The sequence below is a fragment of the Ruditapes philippinarum genome, unplaced genomic scaffold, assembly GCF_026571515.1.
Source record: "Ruditapes philippinarum isolate M1 unplaced genomic scaffold, ASM2657151v2 ctg2922_1_1_1_1, whole genome shotgun sequence".
Taxonomy (NCBI): Eukaryota; Metazoa; Mollusca; class Bivalvia; order Venerida; family Veneridae; genus Ruditapes; species Ruditapes philippinarum.
This window is the reverse complement of record NW_026865831.1, coordinates 96,225-102,224: the sequence shown is the minus strand read 5'-3', so window position 1 is coordinate 102,224 and position 6,000 is coordinate 96,225.

Here is a 6,000-nt window from a genome sequence, read left to right as displayed (position 1 = left end):
AGTATTTCAGTCATATATTATTATTATTATTATTATTATTATTATTATTATTATTATTATTATATAACCACTATTTCTCGAAGATTAATTATTGCTAAAATTTCTACAAGGTTCGATCATGTTTGGAGAAATACAGTAACTGTTATTTCTTTCATAATGACACATTGTTATTTATAACTATGCATAAATTAGACAAAAAAAAGCAACAACTATATCTCGTTCCTATCGACAGTAGTGTTGTTTTATGAAAGCAAAGATTCCCCTCAAAATAAGTAAGTTTAGTTGACAAGTGTACATTACTCGAGGTCCTATAAATGGTAAGTTAACGCTTGTTAACTCCCTTATATAGAATGAATTTAGTGTTATTATTTTTCCTGTACAAGACATTAATCCTGTACGGTGATAATACTTAAGAGAATGGCTCACATACAAAAAAAAAAAAAAAAAAAATAACGGATAGGGGAAGGGAAAGGAGGGCCGTACACGACGACTTCATCAGATTCTAAATAAAAGTTCAAGCGGTCCGATTCGAGAATAGTGTACGCATATTACCTTCTTTTCAAAATGTGAATTTCTACTTCAATTAATAGCTCACATTAAATCCGCGTCTTGAGGTTTGATGAAAACTTATACACTTAAGATGGTAAATTCTACATATATCAACCTATTCTGTCATATAACTATATCATAAGATATGGTTTGTGCCAGCAGTGTCTTCATTCAATATTGTATTCAAAACTTAGGTATACATGTATATTATATCTCCCTTCCCCATCCCCAATCCCCTTTTCTTTTGTTACGTGAGCCATTCTCTTTAGTATTATCACCCGTTCCTGGACAGTGAGCACATTCTGCTAACTTTTTTTTATTAGTAGTGCTAATCTTGTATATGTTGTTGGGGTTGTGTCGTGTTTAGGTCTCGTGTACCTTTACTATTGTGATGTCATAAACTATTTCGTTTTTTTTTACATTATAGTATAGTACTTAAAGAGTAATTTGTAATTGTCCTGTTTTAACTTTTCCTGGTAAGTGCTTAAATTTAAATGTACATGATGTTCTTAAATGTTTTTCATACAGTAACACTATCACATACTTTATCCGTTGCCTAGTACACTTAGCTCATATAAGTCAGATTGAATTGTGAATTTATAGTGAATAAAGTTATCATTCCCGGGCAAACGGGCAAAACACTCAAGAGCTTCTGATATCCATATATAATATTTCATATACATATATGTCCTGCGGTGGTTACATTTTCTATGGTAATAAAGATGTTTCGAAATACCAGAAAAGCAACTCTTCATTAGAAGTTGTCGAGTCTTTATACCTTAAGTATAGTATCTTTTGAATGTTTTGATTTACTGTTTTATTGTCACAATCTCTGGTCGATGAATATTCCTGTTGTTGGCATTTTACTTTTCTAGAATGAAATCAACAATGATAAGAATAAGATCCAAACTGTTCAAATAGTATACTGTCATTTAGACATTTTAATATGGAACGCCATAGCTGCCTCATAATGTTACATTTCGTTTTATTTTCCCCTAAAAGCGTCTTATTGTGTATAATAGAAGTGTTGGCTTGCCAACGTTTTATGAGAACCTGTCTTAACGAAGTCTTATTAAGTCAAATATTCATTTTATCTTGTCAAAACGTAGTGCTGACTTGTCTAAACACTGTCTTATTATTTCAAAACGTCATACAATCATGTAAACATGCCGAATGGAAGTCTTAATATGTCTAACATGCACGCCATCTTTTCGAATTAAGATTTCAATATGTCTGAACACAGACTTGTTTAAATGTGGTGTTGAATTGTCTTAAAAATGTCTAATCATGTGAAACAGTAGTGTTATCTTGTCGGAAGTTGGTGTCATTTTGTCCAAATGTGATCCTGGTATGTTATGACACTGTTGTATTACGTTGAACTGTCGTTTTGTCTTGTCCAACTGTGGTGGTAATTTGTCTAGAAATTGGCTTATAATGTGAAACAGTACTAGTGTTATCTTATCGGAACTTGGTGCCAACTTGTCAAACTCATGTCTTATTATGTCGGCTAGTAGTGATATCTTGTTCAACCGTTATATTGACCTGGCTGAGTGCTGTCCTATTTTGTCAAACTGTTATGTTGCTTTGAATGAGGTGGTGTTATTCTGTCTTATTGTGCCAAAACACCATGCTTTCTTGTCTAAAACTGTTGTTATCCTGTCTACAAATATACTTATTATGTGAAATACTAATGTTGACTTGCCAATAAATTTTGTTTGTTTATGTAAACGTTATTTTATTATGTCAAACTGTATTGTTGACTTGTTGAAAGATTGTATTGACATGTCTAAACACTGCCTTATTTTCTCAGATCGCCATGCTGTTTTATCCGAACTTAATGTTAACAGGCCTAAACACCGTCTTATTATGTGAAATGATGGTGGTATCTTTACAAATTATGGTTATGAACTGTTAAACGCTATTTTGACTTGTGTGAAAAGATAGAGCAAAAATAACCGGACAGTTTAACAAAATCAGACAGCGCTTTCTCAAGACAGAACTAAATTTGAACAAATTTACACAATTATTAGACATAATAAGATTTTTTATTTTTACAAGAAAACATCGATTTTGGATAATATAACACTTCTGTTTTACATTATAAGAAAGAGTTTAGACAAGTCATTACCACATTTCGACAAGATACCGCAATTTTTTGACTTTATAAGACTGAGTTTTAACCAGTCAAAACCGCTTTTCACAGTTTATCATTATAAGGCATGATTTAGCCCAGTCAACATCCCATTTAGGCAAGATAATTCGAATATTTGTTATTCAGTAGTGTACGTTGGCAAATTAATACAGTTGTTTGACAATTAGACACTGTTAAGGCATTTAAACACCGTATTTTTACAAATAACATGGCAGTTTGATAAAATAAATAAGTCAACACCAAATTTTGACAGGAGAACACTACTGTGTCAAATAATCAGACAATCTTTTGACAAAACAGCTCCACAATTTGACCAAATAGTGCGACTAGTTGACATAATATGACACATTTCTGAGAAGCCAAAACGACATTTTGACATAACACTACTGTTGTCGGCGCCGCCCCTTTCAAAACAAAAAGATACATCAGGGGTGCCAGGGGGGGGGGATGTTCCCCCTTCTGCTAAGTTCTTGAAAAATGTTCCCCTTCGACTCTATCTCAATCCATTGAGAAGTTGCAGCACTTTGAAATCAACGCAAAATAGTGATTTTTGGCAATTTTGCCATGGCATAAGGAAAATTAATATTGAGCATGCCGTTATAAAGGCTGATTTGAATTGAATTTCTTTAGACCGGGCGGTCAATGGTAGCCTACGAAAGTGCAAAGCACTTATTTCCAGTAGGGTCCTTTCCACAGCTGACTCCAGACAGTTATGAGATACAAGCAGTCCCTGGCTCTTATCGAATAGACCCTTGGTTCTTTTGCATGTTCAGTGTATAGCACTGATACATGCAAGGATTACTTGGGTTTCATACCAGTATACCTCTAGGTAGGTGGGAAACAAAGTGTCTCTGAAAAATCTCAAGGGTGTTACCCATGATCGCACCCGGGACCTCAGGAGTGACAGTCAGTGGTCTAACCTACTGATCTATCGCGCCACCTAGGCTATAGTCCAGTCAACATTTGTGCAAAGTTTAATGAATATTGAAGCATCTTTTATAGTTTCATAGCAATTTGAACTTGTAACAGAATGCTTTTCAATGAAAACAACCATTTTTCACAAAATGCTCATGCAGCAATGGGTTAAACAATTTTCTAGCTGTCGGCCAGGAAATACACGGTCATGATTTATGTCATTATTGTAAAGGACCACAAAGCTATGCTACATGCTATAAATCAAAGTCCTGGGCATTATATTTTTACAAAAGAAACTTGTATCTATTTCCATATACAAGTGTAAATAAAGTGATCCTAGGGACACAGTAAAAATTTTGACCACCAAGGAAAATCTAGAAGAGTCTTAATATTTCGACTGCAAGACCGATCGAAGGGCGCCCATCGTCTATATTATAAAAAAGCCCTAAAGCGCACAATTTGTTGGGCTAGAAAAGGGGCGGCCCCTTGAGGTAGTGAGACTGCAAGTTAATGATAAAAGACAAATTTTAAACCTAGGTCACTTCAGTTTCAAGAATACTTTTAAATTATTCCTGTGAAGTTTGGTTTACGGGAATGGGATGTTTAAATTTGTGGGAAAATACACTGCCATCACAAATGCTGACCCTCGAAGGTAAACAAAACTGGTTCAGAAACCTACCAGCCATTTAGTCTATTTTTCTTATCAAAGTTACACTCCGGACAAACAAAATGCAAAAGACGGTTAATTGATTTGTAGGGGGTTTCATTGAAACATTTCTTGTTATTTTTAAGGCAGTGTGCTTCCCTTGTAATCAAAACTCACAACATCTACAAGTTGAACAACGGTTAAGGTCAAACTTGTTTTACAGTTGTTTCAAGTAAATTCAAAATACATATACTGCTTAATACAGTACCGATGTACTACTCTGGTTTAGGTTTAATGCTATCATTATTTTTATCTTTTTACTGATCTTTTATTATTTTAACTAACTAGTAACACCTTGATCTGTACAAGGGACTATTACTGTCTACAGGTTATAACACTGATGTTCAGATGGGGTCAAACAATTTTCACAAACACATGTCTGCTTTTTACATTTTTTTTATTTGTTAAAGACTTTTTTTACATTTACTTCAATTCTTTTACTGCAAGACCTGTAAAATATAAAAATAAATCTAAGTTAGGCTAAGGTAAGCACAGCATATAGTTACAATGTAGATATTTAAATATAGAACAGGAAATATACCACAAAATTCCTACACAAAAATGTATCATATAAACTTTTTAAACTTAAACACTTTTTAATGTTATTACTAATTTGGATTTAGGAAAAGCTGTGAATAAATAAACAGCCCCTCCCCCACAAAATATTTAAGGCCCCTATTCCTTTTACATAGGAAATTTACTAAACATTCTGATGATTCTGTACATCACATCATAAACATGTACTGAATATAGTATTATTCCCAACTTAATACAATAAAGAATTTTTTGTATATATAAATAAAGTCCTGTTGAGAAAAATGTCTAATTCATTAATGAAAATTACTGATTATTATAGTAGTAAAGAGATCTAGTTAAACTACACAATGTTTTTTTTTATACTTGTCACTTTATGTTTTGTGTTATTCTTAGAGTAAAAAGCAATGCAAAACTTTTCAATTTTGGGTCATTTACATTAATTATTCTTGAAAATTGGAGAGAGCAAATCTGAGATGTAAAAAAGCCTCAGTTGAGTCCCTTTAATGTAATATGCAAAATGTTCAACTTAAAACAAAGTTGCTAGAATAACAAACTTTGTCACAAATGATATGAAATAACTTTTAAAATAATCCCTTCAGCAATGAAGCAGAGTGAGTGAAAAATATTTTACTGAAACAGAAAATCTGCACGCAGAGGCAGGGGCGAGTAGGACAGCTCCCCATATACTGTAGAGCTCAAAAACTCTTTTTATTCCAAACTTAAAAGAACTTTGATGTAAAGTTTAAGTATCTGTACGATATATATACGTCAATACCATAATATCAGCATTATCCAGAATATCGAAAAATATCTGTGAAAGTGTTAAGCTATTGTCATTTTTAAATCTGCACTTTAATGCTTAAAAGCATGCTTATTTTTAGTTGTTGTTCATATAAAACTTTTTTGTTGTTATTTTAAAACAGTAGAAAACTATACCTGGAGGAAGAGATTGTCTAAGTTTTTCGGCCTTTTCTCTGTCCTGGATGACCAGTGTGTATAGGAATCGGCTGCATCGAACCTTGAACTTAACATTGTCCTTGTTCTTCTTTATCTTTACAGCTGTAACATGTTAACATTATTTTATGCTAAAAGTTCTAATGACAGTTCCTTAAAATTGAAACAATGTTTTTGTCAGAATGAA